We start from the raw sequence: 25,218 nt of genomic DNA, 5'->3' as shown, positions 1-25,218 counted from the left end.
AAGGACAGCATCTTCAACAAGTGGTGCTTGAAAGAAAACGCTCCGACCACATGAAGATGAATGGAATTAGACTCACATCTATCACCCTGCACAAAAATTAGATCCAAGTGCACCAAGAACTTCAATTTGAAACCTGACACATCAGAATTGTTAGAAGTAAACATATGTAGTGCTCTACAAAGGACTTTCCGAACAGGACTGCATTTGCTTGGGGATCAAGGTCAGCAGCTGACAACAGGGACCTTATAAAACTAAAAAGCTTCTGTTCAGCTAAGGAAACAATAAAGTGAACAGGAAGGCCACAGAATGGGAGAGAATCTCTGTCAGATACACATCTGACGGAGAATCAATACCTAGAATATAGGAGGAACTCAAAGAACAAAGAGTTAAGGAAACAAACAACCCAATTAAAAAGTGGGCTGGGGATGAAGATAGAGAGCTTCAACAGAAGAAATAAACATAGCTAAATACCTCAAAACATGTGCATTGTCCTTAGCAATTAGGGAAATACAAATTAAAACAACTTGGACATTTCATCTCACCCCCGTCAGAATCCACAACAAATGCTGGTGAGGGTGTGTAGAATCTCCAAAAAAGCTAAAACCAAATCTACCAAACAACCCAGCTATACCACCCTTTAGGCATCTGCCCAAGGGGCATCCTACTCCACAGATCCTTGCTCAGCCATGGTCACTGTTTCTCTATAGCTAACAAATGGAAACAAACTCAATATCCTTTAACGGACCAATAGTGAAGATGTGGTCCAAAAAGGTCCAAGAATCCGGTAGTTGCTCAGTCCACAAGGCTGGATGTCTCAGCTGGTCTTCAGCATAACCTAGAATCCTGAAGAAGTGGGCTCTAGTGCCGGTGATGAAATGGACTTGCCAGTGAGAGTGAGAACAAACAGGCAAAGAGAGGAAGCTTCCTTCTCCCATGTCTTTCATATAGGCTGCCAACAGAAGGTGTGGCCCATATTAAAGGTGGATCTTCCCATCTCAAAAGATCTAGATTAGAACTCAGCCTTCTCACTTCAAATGATTTAATTAAGAAAAAAATTCCTGCCTGGCAGTGGTGGCACACACTTTTAATTCCAGCACTTGGGAGGCAAAGGCCGGCAGATTTCTGAGTTCAAGGCCAGCCTGGTCTACAGAGTGAGTTCCAGGACAGCCAAAGATACACAGAAACCCTGCCTCGAAAAACCAAACCAACCAAACAAATAAACAAACAGAAAAAATTCCTCACAGATATTCCCAGTCATTCGGGTTTTAGTTAATTCCAGATGCAGTCAAATTGACAAGAATAGACATCACACCATAGGTGGAGTGGGTAGGTGGGGTGCGTGCTTGTGACTCCAACACTGTGGAAGTGTAGATAGGTGGATCCCTGGCTTACTGGCCAGCTAGTCTAGTGGTGAGCCCAAGGTTCCAGGGAAAGAGCTTTTCTGAGGAAAAGAAGGTGGGCAGTTCCTGAGGAATGACACCCAAGGTTGACCTCTGGCCCCCACATGCACCCTCACATCCACATCCACATCCGTACTCATTCTCTCTCACAAAACTGTGTCCACTTCCACCCACATGTAAACACACAGACAAACAAGGAAAAGAATTCTACATCCAGACATTTTTGGTCTATGCGGTCACATCTCTAAGGGACTCATCTCCACGCAGTAAATCTTTTAAATTGGATTATTATTGACAACACCTTTCATATTCAGACAAAAGCCGTAAAAGCACCACTATTTTTAGTGTAAAAGTTCAAATCTTCACTCACTTTGGTAAATCCATACCAGAATATGGACCAGTACTCTTCAGGTTAAGGTTGACCCAACCAGCTCCCATTTGTATTAAGACCTCCTACTCTGGGCCCCTCCTAATATTCCATAAAACCTTCAGTTTTTCCCACATTATAGCCTTTAAACTCTTAAAACTCTCAAGAAACCCCTAGACTATAAAAAGACTGGGAGACCACAGTCAGGGACAGCTACCTTTACAAACACAACAATTTAACCCATTTGAGTTGTGAACAATGTAAAAGCATATTGTCCCACAACTCCAAGTCTGACGGGTTTTTATGATGGTACCTTCTTTTTCCAACCAGACAGTACAGCCTACTAATGGTAAGAAATAGTGTAGAAGAGAAGCTAACTCATGCTTGGGACCAGATGTCACCAGAGGGTTTTTCCTCCCTCTTTCTACCCAGACTCTTAAATCTAACATAGCACCTCCAATGTCCCTCCACTGGAGCTACAGCCATGGGAGGACTTGATTTCCTGTTCCAAAGCCTTTCCCATCACCCTCTGCCCACGCAGGGTACTGCTAATCTCTACTTGGCTTGATTTACCCCCTTGAGTCTACTTTCTCTGTGGAACTGAGGTATTTTGTGTCTCTCTACCACTTGCCAGGGACTCTGCACACTGCTTTATCTCATACCTGCCTTACCCAACTGCCCCTTCACAAACCCTTGAAGAAAAACCAATGCCTGATGGTCTCTGGAAGCAAATGAGCTAGGTCTCAGTACTCTTCTCAGAGGCGCTGTCAGGCTTGGGTCTCGGCACTCAGTCCAAACAAAACTTTCCCTGTCTACAAGCCAACACGTAAGAAAGCTCACTTTGTCAGCACAAGCAATACAAAGACAGCTGAACACAAAGTCTGCTAGGGATGGTACTTCAAAACAAACTGGCCCTAGATTTGCCAACAGCCAACAAAGGTAGGGGCAGGGCAGTGCTACAAGGAGATGTTTTCATGTCAGGGAAACTGGGCAGGAACTGCAGAGCTTTGATGCCATCATTTAAAAGGCCAATAATCTAGAAAACTACAAAAATTGGGGTTCATCCTGGTTCAAGTGGAAGTCAAATATTTGGTCTTGGTTTTCTTGGTTAACTCCCTTCCTGGGCCTTATTCCTGTCTTGTTCCTTATCCTGCCTTTTATCCTTTTGGCTTTCATAAGGAAAAATTCAAAGTCTTTCAGGGGTCTATAGCATTGAGGGTTAAACACCAGCACCACAGTCCAGTATTAACTCTTTTCTCCAAAATTTCCCCTATGTGCATGGGGAGGAGAGCCCTACATCCCTGGTCATCAGAAAGCAGCCAGAGAAGGTTAATCTTCGGCCTCACACCCCAATTAAGGTGAATTTCCAAATCCAAGAGCAGGATTGAAAGGACCAAACAATATCTTTGTTAACTAAAAATGCTTCCCCTTGCCTTGACCCTGTCTTTGAGTCTTGGCTAAGTGGAAAAGTACTGGGTCCCAAAGAACATTTGCAAGTGAAGTTGTTTGCATGAAAGGGTCTACTGCATTGATCCACCACAGCTCCAAGGGCCACTAAGACGAATGAAAAGGCAATGGAGAGGTGGGAAAGCGAAGTGGGTTTATTTTGTTTTTTTTTAAATTAATATTTCTTCTTTGTATTTTATTTTTACTATTTCTTTTTAAGTTTTCCTTTGTGCGGGGACACTACAAGGGTGAAGGGCAGATACAGATGGACTGGGACGTGATTGGGATTGAGATGCATGATATGAAATCCCTAAAGAATCACTACAAATTATATTAAAATAAAAAAGTGCTGTGTCCATCCTGTGACATGTGTCTGCTGAGCCGGCTAAGGGACAAATAAGGGAAAGTCCACTGTCTTGTGCACCATTCCTGGGGGAGCTTTGTAACTACTCTGTAGATAACTCCTTGGAGGCAGCCCCATAATTACCTTACGAGTTCTTGCAATCAGCCGCATAGCTGCCCTATAGGTAAGTTCTTATAAGTAGCCCCCAACTACCCCATGGCTCACCCCGTGGAAGCAGCCCTGTAACCGTCCTGTGGGCAACTTCTAGAAAGCAGTTCCTCACTTCGCCCCACCCTCTATGGCCTACAGTCCTGGTAAGACATCTGCCCACCTTACTGTTCGGTCTCAGCCTATGGAGAGTGAGTAAATTTCTTGGCTTGTGTGATCATGGTATAAACCTTCGCTCCCTCAAACTCCAGGCTCAGTTTCCACCTACTAATGTGCATACAATAAAAATGAGATAGGAATAATCCCCAAAGACCTCTGTATCACTTAGCAGTACAGTCTCATTTCTTATGTACACAGATGCCTTTGTTTGTTTGTTTGTTTGCTTGCTTGCTTATTGTTTTCGTTTTTTCCAAGGTTCTCTGTGTAACTACCCTGACTATCCTGGAACTCGCTCTGTAGACCAGGCTGGCCTTAAACCTCACAGAGATTCCGCCTGCCTCTGCCTCCTGAGTGCTGGGATCCAAGGCATGTGCCACCACTGTCTAGCGACAACAGTTCTTTTAACAATGGCTGTCAGCTGAAGTTGTCACTGCTTTGGCAGATGGAGTGGGAGCCTAGAGTGGTTGCAAAGATGACCATTCCTGTGAGAACAAACGTTCAAGCTTCCCAGTCAAATGTACTTTGTCAAAATCAACAGGGAGTCCAGAAGCTGAGACAATAATGCCTGCCATCCACTGATTACATTTCTCTGCAGTGTGGAATAGATAAAAGGGTGTTTTAAAAAAGCTAGTCGTGGTGACATATGCCTGCAATACATGTATGTGTATATGTATATGTACACATGCTGCTATAATGAATGGGAAAATGGCTGATTCATGAATGAGGAAGGCTTAAGTATGTAGTCTCCAATTGGAGATTCAGAGTTAGGCTGTGATTAAAATGGTCTCCCGTGGCTCACCCTCAACTCTATGACTTGCTTACAGGAAGGAATCCTGTCTGAATCATCTGTGCCCCTTATACTTCCCAAATGCTGCCTAAAACTAAACTGACGTTAGTGAGTGTATATGAAGGAATGGCGAGCCACCTTAGACCTTCATCTGAAAACCAAGGACTTGACTTGGTGATACTTCGCAACTTTGACATCCTATATCTCTATGGCAACTCAGACATACTGATTTCTGAAATTTTTTCCAATACAACATCTTCCTTAAGCTGTGCAGGGTGGCACATGTCTGTAATCCAGCACATGGGAAACTGAGGCAGGAGTCACCACAAATTCAATACCTGTTGGACTACATAGAGAAGCACATCTCAGAAAACAAATCTTCCTCCTTGAAACTTGATCCCTGAGCAAGCCCACACTAACTCAAATCTCACCCTGTAGTGCTGCCCGCATGTAGCAAGCAGGCCAGCACATACTCATCTCAAGAGCCCTTTACTTCTGTTCTGCTCATTTTGGGGACTGTTCAAGTACACCCAGAGACACACACTTTCTGTTCTGGCCTGGCCCATTACAAGTCCACTACTCTACCCAGTACATAGGAGGATATCTCTCAATCTGGTTCTGCTTCGTCCAACCAGACCTTGACAACTCAGCTTGCTACTCTGCTCCTATCTGATCAGGAACTCCAGTCCACAGCCTAGGCTTTCCTTTGTTCATTTCAAACTTGTGGTCATCCTTACTTTGGCTCAAGTCCCTCACTGCTCCACAGGCAGAATAGAAACAAATCTAGTTATCTTGGTCCACACCAGGATCCTTGAAAGCCAGCCAGGCTTGGACAAGGACCTTCCTCTAATGCACACAGTTACACAGTAACAGTCGGAGCGTCAGAGATGGGGTCCTGCAGTCAGTGAGGCAGTTACATATTGCCTACATCACTGATCACTACAATGCCTTTACGAGCAGTTCTCATAACAGATGGACCTCTCTTCTCTAGTTCCAGATCTACGTACCCAATAGCCTTCTGCATCTCTCTCTCTGAGTGCCCCCGCGTGCATTTTTAATTTGATAGAAGAAAGATGTCATCCTCATTCAAAACCTGTTTCTCTTGTCTTTTGTTCCTTATCCCTCCCTGTTCTGCATGGAGCCAGTGACTTTCTCAGCCCTCCCCAAACTAGCGGTTTCTTCTAGTCTTGCTCACCCCAGAGTTTTCCCATCATTCCATTCAAGCATGGCTCCACAGAGGTGTTTCTTTTCAATTAAAGCAAACTCTTCAATTCCTTAAAGTTAAGCCTGCTACATTCATGCTGTATGTTCATTGTGACCCTAAATCGCTTTCATAATTCCAAGAGGGCAAAGAAAGGAATTTCTCAGAGCTACGTTTATCCCAAAGTTCTTCGAGTGTGTGCTCTCTGTTTTGACTACTAGATTGGGACACATTCTCATTATGAATGGGATTGTTGAATTTATTGAATAAAAACACAAGTGATCCTGTTAAATTTGGCTTCTTATTGCTTATGCATATCTGTATTGATATAAAAGAAAAATGCTTGCATGGGATGCACTTACATGAAAAATTATTTGTTGATTATCTAAGTTAATTACATACATCTAAAGTGCATAATTCCTTAACTATTTTTCTGCAATGGCTTGTTTTTTTATTTTTTATTTATTTATTTTTTAAATTACACTCATGATATTAATCACATTTGTGGTATTCATAGATTACATTCGCAGTATTCATTCAAATATATATGTGTATATATATATATATATATATATATATATATATATATATATATATTTAATTTTAAATGTCGAGTGTCATTTCTTGAAGGGGGTAGGAGGTCTTAATTACAGGCTTACAGCACAATGGGAGGACCCCGGAGGGCAGAAGTTCACTACTAATGTTTTACAATCTTGCATCTAAGCTGTTAACGGCAATGGCTTGTTTTTAATAGTTTTAGTTTTGAAGAATGTGCTTGTAAAATGCCTTGCAGTTATAGCCTGTGTTCCATTCACCTTGTGAAATAACCGCTACCTTGGTCATATCTAATTAATTTTGTCATTTTATTCAATTGACATTTCTAAGTGAGAAAACATGCTAGATTTTAGTAGCATCATGAATTATTATACTGGACACAAATTTCCATAAAGGTAACAACTCTGACAATTCTTCATAAAATTTCCTTTAGTAAAGTGCACAGTAATATCCTTGGTTTTCCATTTCTCAGGATTGCATCATTTCCCCCTCCCTCCCTCCTTCCCTCCCTCCCTCCCTCCCTCTCTCCCTCCCTCCCTCCCTCCCTCCCTCCCTTCTCCCCCTCCTTCTCTTTGAGACAGGCTTTCATGTAGCCCATTGGCTTGGAACTTGCTGTGTAGCCAAGGATGACTTTGACTTTCTTACTCTCCTGTCTCCAGCCCTAGGATTACAGGCATGTGCATCACTCTAGTTTTAGGCAGTGTTGAGGATCAACTGCAGGGCTTTATGTGCTGGTCAAGTGCTCTATGAACTGAGCTGTATTTCCAGCCCCTATTTGCTTGAGACAGAATTTCATGTAGCCCAGGCTTGCTTTAAATTCCCAATTCTCCTGCTTTCATCTGCTGAGCTTGGAGATGATAGGCATATACCACCATGCCTGACTTCTTTTACATTGCATTTATTTATTTATTTATTTATTTATTTATTTATTTATTTATTTATTTATTTATTCATTCATTCATTCATTTATCTATCTATCTATTTATTTGTTTGTTCATTTATTTATTTGTCTATCTATCTATCTATCTATCTATCTATCTATCTATCTATCTATCTATCTATCTGGTTTTTCAAGACAGGGTTTCTCTGTGTAGTTTTGGTGCCTGTCTTAGATCTCGCTCTGTAGATCATGCTGGCCTCAAACTCACAGAGATCTGCCTGCAAGATGCTGGGATTAAAGGTGTGCGCCACTACAGCCCAGTTTACATTGCATTTCTTGATCAATGTTGTTTATTTTTTATATGTTGCCCATTTGTGAAAACAGCAGCATGATCTAATTATGCCTTTCCTCATCACTGCACATGATGATGCCACTTGCTCAGGAATATTTAGTAATATCCATGTGGAAGTATCAAATTCTTCAAGACATGAAATCTCCCTTAAAAGATAGTCATGTCAAGTGCCAAAACACTTACCCACTTCAAGTCACATTTTTTCCTGTTTGTAAGAAATGTTTCTTCCAAGAATAGCTTTGACACATAAATGAATAAATTTTTCATTGTTTTTTAAAAATGTGATCAAGCTCTTCTGGCAAGAATTACTTAAATGACATGTCTTCTTCCATTTGCAATTCTATTGTTAAAGAGATATTGACAAGAACATGACATAAGTAGGCAATGCTTAATGGATTTTTAAAAATAGTCCGGAATTTTGGAGTCCTCAGTTTCAGAATTGAAGTATTAAGCTGTTTCAGATAAACTAAGGATTTTCTCAACTCCATTTGTTAAAAAAAAAAAAAGCCAGCCGATTTTTGAATGTATGAGAAATGAATAATACCAGATGCCAACAAAAATTTTAAAATCCTTTAATTGCTCAATTTAACTTGCATAGATGCCAAAGGAAGAGAACAATTGCGTGACAATTATTTCAACGTTAACAGAAGGAATGTCGGATGCTATCTGAGGGTTATTATGAAGAATAGAGACAGGCCCTCTGCCTGAGATGTCTGTGTGCTTTGCTCTACCTTTGGTTATTGTCTGCATCTTCAAACAAGCATCCACAAAGTTTGTAGTTACACGATTTATGCTAAAAGGAGAGCATTTCCCTCATTAATCCTAGCTGAACAAGAAGGTCTCTGCAACAATTTGTTCTTGTTCTTGAAGTCTGAGCTGGAAGAGATTTCCCTTATAGGCTTTTATCCCAAGAGAAGGCTTGCACAAGTGAAGGTAAAACTTTGTCTGCGTCATGAGAGTGCTTCAGGGGTTTGCTGTTAAGGACCTGTGATGTTTAGAGGTCTGGCAGTCTTTACAGTATCAAATGGAACAGTTACATTGTAGACCAGTGGTTCTCAACAAGAATTGCATATCAGATGTCCTGCATATCAGATATGCATGTTATGCTTCATAACTGTGGCAAAATTATAGTTACGAAGTAACAATGAAAACTAATTTTGTGGTTGAGGTCAGCACAACATGAGGAACTGTATTGAAGGGTTTCAAGTGTTAGGAAAGTTGAGATGCACTGCCGTAGATGATTGAGGTAGATTTCATTCTGCCGCTTGGGAAACTGCTTTCAGTTTTGGAATCAGAAAAGAATTCTGCTAGTGATATTTTCAAATTGTCATTTGAGACTGAAGGCTGATGTGACAAACAGGGTCAAAGGCCACTATAGTGCCTGCTGTGATGAGTTATTTTCATTGGAATGTATATCAATCAAATATTTGGTATTTTATCATTTTCTTTGGTTCTAGTTTGGGAAATTGTATCTCCCACTGAGCTGTTAGACATTTGTTTATGTCTATTCCACTATCATTTTGATATTAAATGAACAATTGCCCATTGTACTAAATCCTTAAAAGAATGTTTCCATATGTAAGAAATGTGGACTGTTGAGAACATTTATCATGACATTTAAACTTGTGTTTTGACATTTTAAGATTCAAATATATGAAAATAAAAAACAACAACCATCACATAAAATGAAAAGCAAACTGCTAAGACAGTAGACTCCGTCTTCTCCTTACCAACACAATGGGGTGCCATAGGTGAGAGTTAACCCCTCTTAACCATTCGTGATGTGCACATATTTCTTCATTGAATTTTTCATTGTGAAACCTATATAGGACATGCATAGACAGCAAGAGCCATATTGGGAAGTAAGTTAGTTTATCTATTCCCTAACACAATTAATCTCTCTCTCTCTCTCTCTCTCTCTCTCTCTCTCTCTCTCTCTCTCTCTCTCTGTCTCTCTCTCTCTCTCTCTCTCTCTCTCTCTCTCTGTGTGTGTGTGTGTGTGTGTGTGTGTGTGTGTATGTGTGTGTGTGTGTAGACTGCAGGAGACTTCTCATTTATCATGAAAAAAATCCTAACTCTTACTTAACTGTAGATAAAGACTCTTGAAAGGGCTGTGAACTGGTCAATTGATCTTGCTATCTCATCCAAACAAGTTGAACATGCTGTTTGTCCGCAAGGAAAGTTGTTCTTATAATGCACAGCCTGCTAGAACAACACAGGAGCTCTAGGAAGATTTGAGAAGGGACTGATAGACACTGATGAGTGAAAGCACGGAGGGACTGACGTTGTTGTTGTTTGTGTTTGTTGAGACAAGGTCTCACTCTGTAGCTCTGGTTGTCCTGGAACTCACTCTGTAGACCAGGCTGGCCTCAAACTCATAGAGATCTGCCTGTCTCTGCCTCCCAAGTGCTGGGATTAAAGGCGTGTACCACTACATTTGGGTTGAGGACTGACTCTTAACATGTTCTGGTACTGGCCAAAAGGCAAATGAGAGTGGCCCTACAATCTCTGACCCTGAAAACAGGGAACTGGATTATTGGCTGAAATGTTTTTAACCAATCACCCTTTTCTGTTTGGTCACAGGGTTTTTAGCTACCACTGACCATCAGTCTTACCACCCAGGAATACTTCTCTTAATAGTGGCAAGAAATGCAGGAGAGAACATTCTGGAAGATCAAGTGTACTTTTAATGTCAGTTTATTGGCCATCTGGGAATTACACTAAGTGTATTGAGAACATAGACACACACACACACACACACACACACACACACACACACACACACACACTATATAAAATGTCTGATGGTGTTTACAAGATGTGGCAGTTGTTTTGAAATGTTTATGTATATGTATATATATATATCCATATAGTTCATGGGAATATGGGATTCATTTTAAGGAAATCAATTTCTGTGTTTTCAAACTTCTGTGTTTATTATTTCCTAAACATGTTCTCCTTCATCACCACACATTTTACAACCTGCTTTCTTTTTATAAAATAAAAGCAAACCTTACAGCCATCCCAAATTTGATAAGCGTTCACTGCCCTGTTGTGTCAAAAACTTCCAGCTGGACAGTTGACAGTGAGGAAATGCAGAGACTGGGGTCAATGTTGAGAAAGTGAGGGATTGTATTCCTAGGAAAGAAACCCTTTGGTGAGACACATCCTTTCCAAATCTTTGCTTTTGACAAAATGGAAGAAAGGAGTCCAGTGTATTTGGCAGCTGCTAAGTCATGAGAAATTCTGATGATGGACAAGCACGTGAATTTTAGGATGATAACAAAATGCTCTTTACTCTCATAGACTTATTTATTTCCCAGTGCTGAAATCTATGAATGAAAACAAAATCAGCGCTGTTAACTGCTGTCTTACTATAGTAGAAGATCACAGTGCTCCATGGATACATTAACTATTCTTTCAAAACAGCTGTTTATCTCATTAAGGATTACATTTCCAATAACAGTTTTATACTACATTCTGTGAATTATTAATCTATGTTGTTTTGATCAATTTCACACAATAATTATCACAGTAATTATTTACTCTTGAAGAAAACCTTGCCACTTGGAGCCTTTTAGTATATATATATTTCTGTTGCAGAGACTATGATAGGGAGGCAAGAAATGATATCACACATAAAGAAATCCACGAAGATAAAATTCTTTGGGGAAAGTGTAATGTAAATCAAGTTCAAGAAGAAATTGTATAAAATGTCTGATGGTGTTTACAAGATGTGGCAGTTGTTTTGAAATGTTTACCATGGGCTGCAACTAATTAAACGTCAAGAAAAATTTGAGATGTCAGTTAAAACACACACAAGATTACACACAGTTTTCCAAAATCCTTTTAGATGATATGTAAGTGAAAAGTTCCAGAACATCATGTCTGCTTGGGGCTTATGGGTCTCTTAAATGTCAGAGTCAGGCGCATAGTAAGCTCTCCTCAGGAGACTGGATTTCTTAACTCTTGGAGACTGTCCCACGCCTCTTCAAACAGAAAAATGCCTCCATGGCCCCCATTAAATGTAAGCTTCCCACAACACATTTTGAATAGATTGCTGGCTCTACTTTCCTTCTGAAATAACGTTTACGATTTCCTGGCTCTTGTGAGCACAGCAGCAGTGGACACGGCCAGCAAGTATCTGTGGGTTAGGACATCAAGCCCTTCGCGTATGTCAAGAGGTGCTACAGCTTGCTCATACTTAGTTTCTGCAGTCTGAGAATTCTCCACACTGGTTCCCACAGTGGCTCCACCAATTTGCCATCCCACCAACAGCTGAACGAGGCTTCCCTTTTCCTGATATCTCCTCCAGCATTTTCTTAACCTTAGCCACCGGCTGGGGTAAATTTACACTTCTCTAATTGCTAAGGATGTTAAACACTTTTTAAAGAGATTTCTTAACCATTTTTTATTTCTTCTTTTGAGAACTCTTTGCTCAGATCTGTAGCCCATTCTTTTAAAACATTTCACTTTGATGAAGTTGACATAGCCATATATGATGAGTAGATGCTGAATTGGACAGTAAAGCTCTGAATAAAAAAGAAAAGCAAGTTGTCTAGTGCCGGGTAAAGGTTTAGCCTCACGAGCAACTAAGTTGCAATAAGCAAGTACTCCAACTGCAAAGTACTTGGTTTGTGGGAGGATTGTGTCCCACGTTTCAATTTCCAGGCCTTCTGCTTAGAGTGCTGGGATTAGAGGGCTCCCTGAAGACAGAGGTCTGGCTTACTTCTTCCCACACCAGCACAGTGCTCATGGGGCACCGAGGTCAGCAGCGCTGAGTGTGTAGAGAGGAGCAGGGTCCCAGGGCTGCCCTTTCCCAGCTGTGCCAGCAAAGACTGGGAAGCCTCAGCATCACAGCTGGTGATGGGGTGATGGGCTACGAGGAGCTGATGGTGCAGAGGACCGTGCAGGGTTCTCGATGCTGTGCTTAGGTGTGGGTGGAGTCCATGGTGAGGATTCCAGCCATTGTACATGTACTGCAGTTCCTAGGCCTGGCTTCTACGAGTGCCTCCAGTGGGAATTCCCCAAATCAAAGGAAGGTCCTCTGATTCCGCTCAATGCAAGCAACCTCCTTGTAGTCGGTGGGTCTCAGTTTGTCCACGTGTGACTCAGAATGGGACTGAATCAGCCCTGGTGCAGCAGACCCATGCAGGTTCCCTGACTGCCGCTTCTGTCTCTGTGAGGCCCTTCGAGCCCTGCTTAGTTGATTGTGGGGGCCATGTTCTCCTGGTGTCCTCCTGGAGCCCATTTTTAAAGTTGATCATTTTAAAAGTCTTTGTTGTTTGAGTTCTTTGTGTATTCTGGATATTAATCCCCTACCAGATGCACAGCTGGCAGAGATTCTCTCCCATGTGGCGGGCTTACTCTTCACCCAGGTGATTGCTCCCTTTGCTGTACTGAAGCTTTTAGTTTTACGAGTTCCCATTTGGCAATTGCTGGCCTTAATTGCCAAGTACATGTGTCCTAGTTGGAAAATCCTTTCCTGCACCTATATCTTATAGAGTATTGCCTAGACATTTTTTATATATAGCATTTTCAGCATTTCGGGCTTTAAATTGAGGTCTCCCTCCATCTGGACCTGATTTTTGTGCATGGTTACAGATATGGGTCTAATTTAATCCTTTTACATGTGGACACTCATTTTTCTCAGCACAATTGGTTGAAGATACAGTCTCTCCTCCAGTGTGTAATTTTGGAATCTTTGTCAAATATCAGATGGCTACAATTTTGTCCACTCACGTTTGAGTTTTTTCCCCATTGATCTACATGTGTATTTTTGTGTCTGCACCACATTGTTTTTAGTATTACAGTTATATAATGCAGCTTGAAATCTGGTATGATGATCCCCCCAGAACTGTTTTCTTATTTTCCTCCCCCCCCCCTTAGGATTGCTTCGGCTATCCAGAGTCTTTTGTGCTTCAGTTTGAATTTTAGGAGTCTTTTCTATTTACGTAAAGAGTGTCATGGGATTTTGACACATGGCATTACATGGAATCTGTAAATTGCTTTTGGTAGGGTAGCCATTTTCACAATGTTAATTGAACATGGGATGGTGTTCCATTTTCTATTTGCCTTTCTCAATCTCTTTCTTTAGCGATTTAAAGGTTTCCTTGTAGATGTCTTTGACCGCATTGGTTATATTTATTCCTATGTTTTTGACGGTATTGTGATTGGGAGTGCTTTCATGATCTCTTTCTCAGCATGCTTGGTGAGTGACTTTTGGAAATTGATTTTATGTCCTTCCACTTGGCCAAAAGAGTTGGACATTTCTGAGGTTTTATAATGGATTTTTTTGGATCTCTTATGTTTAATACCCTATCATCTGCAAACAGGGATAATTTGACTTCTTTTCCTATTTGTATCCCTTTAAAATCCTTCTCTTGTATAATGGTACTGTCTAGTTCTTCAAACAATATACTGAAAGGAAGTGGGGTCAGTAGGCAGCCCTGCCTTGTTCCTGTGTTTAATGGGATCGCTTCAAGTTATATGTGTTGGCTCATATATAGCCTTTATCATGTTGAGATATGTTCCCTCCAGTCTTACCGTCTCTAGGATTTTTTTAATCAAGAATTCATGTTAGATTTTGTTAAATCCTTTTCTAAATTTATTAAGATGATTATGTAATTTTCATCTTTAAGTCTATATGATTTATTGGCTTACATAGGTTGAATCATGCCTGCATCACTGTGATAAAGCCAATTTCTTAATGGATGATATTTTTATTGTGCCTGTATTTGAAATGACTTATTGATACAACTCAAGAATTCAGAAAAACAAGAACAAACCTAATCCAAATTTGGCAGACAGGATGAAATAATAAAAGTTAGAGCAGAAATTAGTGAAATATAAACTAAGAACCAATGGATGTAATAGCTGCTTCCTTGTAAAGATAAACAAGACTGACTTCCTTTAGCATAGTTAGCCAAAAAATGGAGGAGAAGAGACCCAAATTAATTACATTAATTGACAGAATCAGAGATGAACAGGGAAACATTACAACAGATGCTAGAAATTCAGAATATTCCAAGAGAATACTTGAAAAACCTATACTCTATTAAATTAGAAAATCTTAAAGAAATGGATGAATTTCTAGATCCATCTAAACCTCCAAAGTCACAAGAAGATCAACAACTTAAATAGACCTATGATAAATAAGGAGATTGAAACAGCAACAACAGCCTTTAGGCTAAAACAAAACTAGGCCCAGGTAGATTTACAGAAGGATTATATTAGACTTTCAAAGAAGAACTACAACCAATACTTCATAAATTATTAAAAAAAAATAAAAAACAGAAGGAACATTTCCAAACTCCTTCAATAAAGTAAGTATAAATCTAATACCAAAACCAAGTAAAGACATGAGTAACAAAAATTACTGGCCGATATTCCTAATTACAATAGATAAAAAAAATTGTCAATAGATATAGTTTCTTAAGCTAGCCAATTTAGGCCATTTGTGGCTATGAGGAAATCAAGAGCATCTGAGAGAACTGAGCCAGTAGGGACAGGGACAGGGACAGGGACAGGGACAGGGACAGGTAGTCTGTCAGTGTGTGAATTTGAGCCTCCACATTTCTAATTCAGGGTCTCTAAGGGCCTCCTGTTCACGTAGGCTGTGTAGGTAATTTGGGAAACAATAGCAAGAAGACTGAGCCGAGTGGGACTGGGCTATTTGGACAAGTTGGAAGTGTGCGAGGTACTGGAAACCCTCCTGCCTTTGCTTCCATTTAATCTGAGGATCTCTCTCCTAAACTCAGCAGATGCTGTCTGAGAGCAACATGGAAACCACAGGGGCTGCAGCCCAAGAGCAGAAGAAAGCAGCTGAGATCATGGCCCACTTCCTCCCTGGGGTCGGTGCTCTAGAGATGCTTATTGTCGCTAGAGGCCTCCACTTCAGTGCAAAACTCCAAGAAGGGAACACTTGTAGCCAGAGATAGGAGAAGATCGTCAACACCGCCTCCATGTCCTTCTTTGGGTCTGGTAGCCCATCTAAGCCAAATGAAAGGAAATAGAATGCCAGTTTTCAAGAGAAGTGGTGCACAGGGAAAATTTATTTGACAGGACTATGTACAGAAAATCCAAGGTTTATTTTTTTCTGAGACTTTATAAGCTTGGTGCATTTTAAATATGTTTTAGCTGGAGACTTCTGGATAAGAATGGTTGATCAAAAGCCCCATTGATTTGACTTGGTGAAAGAAAACAAGTTAGAATAGCACACACTATTATTTATTCCTGCACGAGATAATAGGTGCAAATACATTGATCAAGTCAGGTGATGTCTTCATGGAGAAGTGCATAGGAGCAGACATGAGATAGTGCCCATGTACCAAGCAGTGGGTTGAGACAGATGGAAACTCCAGGGGAAGTGATGTCCAGCACACATTGCCATTGAGGGAACAATTCACTGATGGCCAAGGATTGAGCACACTGATGATTATCCTTCAGAACTGAAGAAGTTGAAGCAGCAGTTCAGCCTCAGCATGTAGGGTTCCCCCTGAAGTCAATGGCAAGAGCAAGACAATGGCTTGCATCCTCTCCTCTGCAGTCTTAGTTGAGTTTCTATTGCTGTGACAAAACACCACGACCAAAAAGCAAGTTGGGGATGAAAGGGTTTATTCAGTTTACACTTCCACACTGCTGTTCATCACTGAAGGAAGTCAGCACAGGAACTCAAACAGGGCAGGATCCTGGAGGCAGGAACTGATGCAGAGGCCATGGAGAGGGGCTGCTTACAGACTTGCTTGCTCTGACTTGCTCAGTCTGCTTTCTTATAGAAGCCAGGACCAACAGCCCAGGGATGGCACCACCCACCATGTTCTAGGCCCTTCCCCATCAATCACTAATTAAGAAAATGCCTTATAGCTGGACTGCATGGAGGCATTTCCTCAACCGAGGCTCCTTCCTCTCTGATGATTCTAGCTTGTGTCAAGTTGATGCACAAAACCAGCCAGTACATCCTCCAACACTTCTATGGCAGTCAGAGGGGAGTGTGGCTGCAGAATCTGGGAGAAACGAACAGTCCAATACATCTCCATGGATAGAGAGCCTGGGGTTCAGTCTTGGTGCGGACCTGGGGCTGAAGTGTGATATGCAGTCTCCCAGCAAAAACTCCTGCTGAGGTCAGCAGGAGCCTCAGTAAGGTTCTCCTCCCTTCCTAATACCAGTGCTGCTGCCAACCCATGGAGAACATCAATGATGGAATGAAGAACTCCGTTACTCAGCTCAGCACAGTTGTACTAGACACCAGATCTAAAGAGCAATGTGTGTAAACATCACCGCAGCAACACACTCTCCGAAACTGGTTTTCTAGGCTTGAACTGGGATTGCAAATTCCACTCTCCTCATCTGCACACTCTGCTTTATCAGCTGTCGCAGATGTAGACTGCTGCGCTGTTCAAATCCACTGTTCTTTTAGTAAACTTGGTCTTTTGGATATTGTTGAAACTTTTTAATCTTCACTTTCGTATAAGTATCTCATAATAATCTTGTTTTAGTCTGTATATTGTTCAGCTGGTTTGGATTGTTCTGTACCCATTCGGGTGTGTACTTGCTACTGTTCTTCCTACATGGAGCCCATATGCTTTCTTCTCATTTGTACTCCATTAACTCTCTCCATCTTTCCTGTGTTCTCTTTTCACTTGTTGATTATAATACCATAGCTTTAATAATCTTTAAACCCTGTAGACCCTAACCATAGCCCAACCTCTCCCCTCCCAGCTATTTATTGGCTTAGGTTTTTGTCAGTCAATTTAATGCTAACCCCTGTCTTACTCAACCTACTTGAAATACGTACGAAAAACCTTCCACTGCTCTATTTGAAAACCACTTTCAACTGAAAAAAGGCAGATGGTCAAAAAATTCTAGTCAGTGAAATGATCTAAAGGCCAAAATATAAGAAACACAAAAAAGTCAAGGCAGTATGGCCCTAAAAATACCAATTTCACAGTAATGGATACTAATGGGAATGAATTAGACAAGGAATTCAAAAGAATGATTATAAGAATATTTGATAAAGTCAAATAGGATACAATTAAACTTCTAAATGAATTAAAATAGAGTATAAACACATACTCAAGTAAATAAATACAGGAGATGAAACAGGAATTCAACTAAAATATCAAATTGACATTTTAAAAATGAAAAACTTAGTACTTCAAGTAAAAAACTCTGTAGAAAACCTCACTTATGGAATGGATCAAGTAGAAGATATAATATTATCAAGGTCAGACAAGGTTGAACACTCAAACATCAACAAAGATAAATGATAAGAAAATATGAACACAATAGAAGAGCTCTATGGGAAATATAAGAATCATAGGAATAAAAGATGGCGAAGAACTCCAGGCTAAAGGCTTAAACAGTATATTAAGCTAAACAATAGCTGAAAAAAATTCCTAAATTTAGAGGAAGAGATGACAATCCAGATTGAGGAGGAATTTAGAACAACAAACACACAAGACCAGAAAAGAACCTCCCCATATCATATTGTGACTAAAACACCAAGCATAGAGAACAAAGGAAAACACTGAAGGTTACAAGAAAGAAGCACCAAGTGGCATATAAAGACAAGCCTATTCAAATCACAGATTTCTCAGATTTTTCAACAGAACCCCCAAAGCCAATAGAACATAGAAAGATGCATGTCAAGTATTGAAAGAGAATAATTGCCAACTCAGGTTACTATATTGGGCAAAACTATCTATAATAATTGAAGGAGAAAGATTATTTTTTATCAGTAACACAAACTAAAGCAATTCATAATCACAAAACCAGAAGTAGAGTGGATACTTAGAGGAATGCTTTAGATTGAAGACAAAGATAAACACATCCAGAAGATACCAGGCTAGAATAAACCACATTACAAGAACTGGACAGATGAAGAAGAGGAAGACACCAAACACTACACAATCAACACAGTGACAGGAATTAATATACCCTTATTAATGATAACTTTCAATATTGATTAACTAAATTCTCCCATTCAAAAGACACAGACTAGCAGATTGATTAAAACAGAATTCATCTACTGGTTGCTCCAAGGAAAATATTCTATTAACAAAGACAAATGTAACCCAAGGGTGAAAAGATGGAAAAGGCATTCCAAGCATGTGGAAATAGAAAGCAAGTAAAGCTTCCTGCTCTAATATTTGACAAGATAAACTTTGAACCAAATTACTTGGAAGAAGTAATGAGGGTTATTTCACACTGATGAAAGGAACAATGTATGTTATAATTCTAAAAATATATGCATTGGCGTACCAAATTTCATAAGGCAAACAGCATTGTGTGTTTAAAAAAAGATTAACCCCAACACAATAACAATAAGCAACTTCAGTACCTTTATTTCATCAATGGAAAGGTCTTCATGACACAAAATAGAGAAAAACCCAAGTTAAATGCCATAATAGATCAAATGGACCTAATACACATCTACAGAGCATTTTATCCATCTCAGCAGCCATGGAAACTTCTCTAAAATACATCATATAATAAGACACAAAATAAGTATTAACACATACAGGAAAATGAAATAACATACAACATTCTATTAAATAGGGAAAAGTTGAAGCATTTCAATTGAAATCAGAAATAAGACAGGGAGGCATACTTTCTGTACACTTTTCCCCCTTGAGATAGGGTTTCTCTGTGTAACAGTCCTGGCTGTCCTGGAACTCGCTCTGTAGACCAGGCTGCCCTCGAACTCACAAAGATCTGCCTGCTTCTACCTCCTGAGTGCTGGGATTAAAGGCGTGTGCCACCACCTCCCAGCCACTTTCTGTACTCTTATTCAACAGTGCTTGAAGTCTTATCTAAAGTAATAAGATAGGAGAGAGAAATAAAAGGGATATAAATAAGAAAGGAAGTTGTCAAAATATCTCCTTTTGCAGATGAGAGGAGTCTACACATAAGAGAGCTTAGGAATTCCACCAGAAAACTCGTAGATCCAATGAACACTCTCTGCACAGTGATAAATACACAATTGACACACAAAAGTCAGTAGCCTTCTTATATACTGTGGTGGTTTCAGTAGGAATGGACCCATAGACTCATAGATTTGAATGCTTGGTCATTAGGGAGTGGCACTATTAGGAGGTGTGGCTTTGTTGGAGGAAGTGTGTCACTAGGGGAATGCTTTGAGGTTTCAGAAATTTAAGCCAGGCCCAGCATCTCACTCTTTCTTCCTGCTGCATGTAGATCCAGATGTAGAGCTCTCAGCTACTTCTCCAAAACCATGTCTGCCTTTGTGTCTCCATGCTTCCCACCATGATGATAATGGACTAGACCTCTGAGCTGTAAGTCAGCCCCAATTAAATGTTTTCCTTTATAAGAGTTGCCATGGTCACGGTTTCTTTTCACATCAATAAAACATTGACTCAGACATATACCAATAAGAAATATACTGAGAAATAAATTAGAAAAAACAGTTTCAGAATTGCCTCAAAAATTACCTTGGAATAAGCCTCATCATGGAAGTGAAAGAACTCTACAATGAAAAATTTAAAATACTGCAGAAGGAAATGGAAGACACTAGAAGATGAAAAGACTTCCTATGCGTATGAATTGGAAGATATAATACTGTGGAAATGGATATTTTGTCATAAACATTCTACGGTTATAGTGCAATTCCTTTAAAATTTCAGTCTCATTCTTCAGAGAAATTGGGGGGCATATATTAAAATTCATATGCAAGCATAAAAGACCCTGGATAGCCAAAGCAATCTTGAGCAAAAAGTACAAAGTCATAAAAACTGCATGGCACTCACACAAAATCAGCTCGATGGAATAGAAAGAATAGATGGTCTAGATATAAACCCTTGCAGATACAACCACCTGATTTTTATAAAGTTGCAAAATATACATAAAAAGAAAAGACAGGCTTTTCAACAAACAATGCTGAGAAAACAATGTCCGTATGTGGAAGAATGAAAGCAGATTCCTTTTTCTTACCTTACATAAAACTCAATTCCAAATGAATCAAAGACCTTAATGAATACCTGAAACTCTGAAGCTGTTATCGGCAAAAGTAAGACAAACAATTCAAGGATCGAGGCCATAGGAGGCTGCAGAAAGATAGATCTCAGTGGAGTTGAAATATACGCTTGCCGTTGCTAAGCTTGGATTGAAGGATCTGATCCCTGAAGGTCCTATGGCCTCTGTGAGCTCACAGGAGAGAGTTTGATTCTTAACTGAAAGGTGTTTTCTTTGCAACGCTCACCAAAATATCGCGAGAGTATTCTCCTAGCACTTAAAAAGGTACTTTAATTGAGTTTTCTATGTTTAATATCTCATAAACATTTTTTTGAATTCCTCATATGACCCATTGATATCAACTATAATTGTACAAACTTGATTATCGACAAGGCAATAGTAAATGACGATGCCAATATAATATGGGCTGGATGAGACGGAAAGTTCAGTGAAGTGTTGTGTGAGACCACGAGCATTTTCTCTATATGTGAGGAAAACCTGAGTTTACACTGTGAGAGCACACTGGAAGTGGAAGAAAGAAAATCTGACTTCTCAAAAATTGTTCTGAACCTTCACAATAATAACATGCTGTTTCACACTGAGTGACAATCCTAGAAACATACCAGTGAAATAAACACAAATATTAATATTTAACACCATATAAGTTGTTTGGTCTTAGCACTCGGCCACAGACCATTCATCATTCTAGCAACGTGTGTGGAGCAAAGAGCAGGCGGAATATCTCTGAACTATGGTGAACCAGGCCTGGGTCTAGCAATCCAGACAGCCAGGAACATATACACAAATAACCCTGGCTAGACATAAGCAACGCAAAGCATATAGCGATAAACAAAGATGCGAAAGATATGTGATATACGCGGAAAGTGATCTCAGTGGTTAAGCTCAAGTTGGTATGTTCCTTGTCGTCTTCTCGTGGTCTAATCCAAATCCCCACAACTCAATACACCAATATCTATATCATGTCTTCCATAATTCTAGTTCCAGAGAATGCCCAAATACCCTGCTTTCTGACCTCCATGGGCACCTGCATCATCTATACTTATCAACCTGCATGCTAACACAATAACATATATAACATACACAAGCTAAAGTATTAAAATCATACAAACAAAGAATAAATTTAAAAGATACCATAGACTAGTATGTAAAACAGACTCTCTCCTATGCTTGAACTAGTATGTATACATAATTTTAAATCCAGACACAGAACAAGTCATTTGTAATGAATTTTTTATAACTTCTCAATAGAGAAGTACTTGATAGACTAAAGCTTACGTAACCATAGCAATGAAATATCCTGAATATCCACGAAGACAAGTTAATAAATAAGCACACTAAGATGTAGAAGAAACCATGATGAGGGAACAGAAATGTCTTGGCTACTACCACATACATCTGCAAAGAGGGATATATAATAGTATCCATGCCGAATATTCGGATAGAATCAATTTATACGTAGATTAGGAAAAGCCACATCGACAAATATCAACTAAATATAAGAGAAGATAGAGTAGATAAAGGTATCCAGAAGACGTTATGCGGAAGCAAATGCTGCTAGGAAAAACATGCAGTTGAGTGAACACATGCTAAAATTATCAAAGGAAAGTACCTATTATAGAAAGAAATATAAAATAAATATTTACTTGAAAGTAGCTGGGGGCGACATAATCTAATTAAATGTCCCTAGAACTGCAAGGAGCAGAGCTCTAATGCAGCGCTACTATCTATGGATGCGTAGGGCCGTGATATATTTCTTCTATTGTTTGAGGCGTAGCTATGGAATGCAATATTATACGGATGCGTCCTTGCCAGAACAGACCACTTGGAGTACATTAAGATTGATATTACGAAGTTTAAAGAAAAATAAACCAAACACTCAATAAATTGGTCACCTCCATATTGTGAATACTTCTTATCTGAGACTCTCCGCCACAGAGTTCAAAACTTGCAGTAGAATCCAAAGATAATACCACCAATAGGCCGGTTCGTGTCTCTGTGTTTGTCGTCATCACAGCACGCATTTTAAAGCCTCAGCAGCATTACAGGTAGATACTATTCAGAAGCCAGGCTCCGGGTATCTTCTCTGTGTGATCAATGAGAGCAACCAGTTGACCTGTCCAACTCGGGAGCTTATCCCACAAGTGAGTTCGCAGACAGCTGCACACAGTATGCTCTACGAGGAAAATAACGCTCCCTTTGTCTCTCACAATATAACAATAACTAGAGAGAATAAGAGCGGAATATTAACATAAGGTACAGATTTCAACAACTTATCAAAAGATCGCAACACAAACGCAACCTGCACTTGATGAAACTAGCTACTCCAGTACATCGTCACTATTGTGAGACAATTAAGGAGACTTCACAACACAAACAATATTGAACACTAAGATGGAGAGCAAAGAGAGTATTCACTGTAGATCAAGAAGTTTATTGGCGTACTGGCGCCATTATGCATGAGAAGTAGTTCCAGATATAGTTATAAGAATCTCACACATCAGAATCCCATAGGTCTAGTATTCGCACCAGTGCACAAAACTCCTTACACACATACCAGTGGGATCAAAAACTTCATTAGAGAACGACTCCATCTACGTGTGCACAACATTATGATAGCTCTCTAGGAAAAAGCAGTATGAACACTCAAGTGAAGCTACCTTACGTAGTAGACTGCTGGCAACCAACATCAGGTCCAAGCAATAAGGTGTGCAGGTTGGAGACCATCCTCACTGTGCCGCACAAACCAACCTAATTAAGGTAAAATATGTTTTTATAAATAAAATTTAACGAAAAAACGATGCTAAAGTAGAATAAAACCATCCAGATCAGGAAGCCCAGCAGAGACCCTAGAGTCACAACCAATTATAAATGGGACCATCTCACACACACTGAAAGAGAGAGCTCTTTTCGCACGGGACAAAAGACACAGTCAACACAGTACACTCAAAGAACAATAAAAGCGTGTCAGCCCTGAACGAATTGCCGATATAAGTATCCTTCAGCCAAATCCCAATACTGCAACGACGTAGGAAACATGTATGAATCTACATCCACAGTGGTCTGTTTACTATATGAAGAACTCAAGACAACTAGAACATTACAAGAGAAAGTCAGTGCTGAGAACATGTCGACCATGAATTTAAATATAATGCGCTAAACCCGAGGAAGTCTCAACAGTAGAGAATATTTCATCACAAAACTAAGAACTAGCAAGGCTCACAGTAGTAAGAGGTAGCAATATAGAAACAATAGCTTCAATATGAATACCGGGTCTAATCAATCGATGTAGAAATGACAGTACAATTCCGGAAAAAACCGAGCGTAACTTAAAAGGATACCTACCGGCATATGTCTAATGGATCGGGAATTAAGAAATGATAGCTAACACGAAGAAATCAAAAACACCAGATGACAACCCAATTGTTGGAGAGGATTGTGAAGCAAATAGGAACACTCCCCACTGTTGGTGGGAAGTAAACTTGTACAACACTGTGGAAATCAGTTATGGCGGTTTCTCAGAATAATTAGATCGAACTACTCAAGACCCAGCCATACCACTCTTGGGCATATACCCAAAGAATGCTGATACATACCATAAATACATGCTCATCTATGTTCATAGTTAGCACTAGTTTGTAATAAGCCAGAACCTGGAAACAGCCTAGATTGCCCATCAACGGCAAGAATGGATGAAAAAAATGTGACTGCGAAATACACAAAATACACAAGTTGAGAAGCAGGAAGAGTACCAATTAGAACAAAGCTGCAGTACACGCAAAAGACAATGAGGAGACGAGAGGTGAGGCGGAGAAATTTGCAGGCAAGAATGATGATGATAAGGCTTAGAGAAAATCATACACCACTGTGAGACACACTGGCAGCTCAACCCAAGATTGACCCAGAAGTGACAGCGCTACCTCTGGTATGTACTCACTCATCTGGTAGGATTCTAGCAATAAAAGTGAACAATACAGAACCACAACCCATTATAGATCATAAAGGCCTCAGTATAGAGATATAATATCACGCATGGAAGGTCCCTAGGACGACTGTGGCTCTATATAAATTTCAGTTTTACTCAATTATTGGAAAAAAAAAAATAGGCCAAATGAATAGAAACACATGAACTATTGAACCAAAGGCTGAGGGGCTCCCAGAACTTGGACACGCCCTCTGAATAGGTGAGATCATTGATTGGCTTGATCAGTATTTTGTGGGAGGCATCTAGGCAGTGGGACCAAGCTGTGCTCAATGCATGAATTGGCTGTTGTGAAACAGGAACTATAGTGCCAAGGGACAACTTGGGCTATATAAGTCTGGACGGAAGGGACATGGACCATCACTTGGACTGAGACTCTACCAAGATTGATATACACAGTCCTCGGGAGACTTGTCTAGCGAAGGGAGGTGGGAAATTGGGAAGAGGTGGGCTGGATGAGGTAAGGGAGGGCTGGAGGGGGAGGAATGCGGGAACCCATGGCTGATATGATAGAATTGATGGTATTGTAAAATAAAAAAAAGTATATTATCACAAAAAAAAAAAAAAAAAAAAAAAAGAATCAACTGC

The 25,218-nt window shown here is 40.0% G+C and overlaps 1 pseudogene; it reads left to right on the top strand.

Moving 5' to 3' along the window:
• LOC114702838 overlaps window positions 1-25,218 on the top strand; it is a 52,222-nt pseudogene that overhangs the window by 15,790 nt on the left and 11,214 nt on the right.

The sequence above is a fragment of the Peromyscus leucopus genome, chromosome X (assembly GCF_004664715.2).
Source record: "Peromyscus leucopus breed LL Stock chromosome X, UCI_PerLeu_2.1, whole genome shotgun sequence".
NCBI classification, from domain to species: Eukaryota; Metazoa; Chordata; class Mammalia; order Rodentia; family Cricetidae; genus Peromyscus; species Peromyscus leucopus.
The sequence above is the reverse complement of the archived record's forward strand: the minus strand, read 5'-3'. Positions and strand labels throughout refer to the sequence as shown.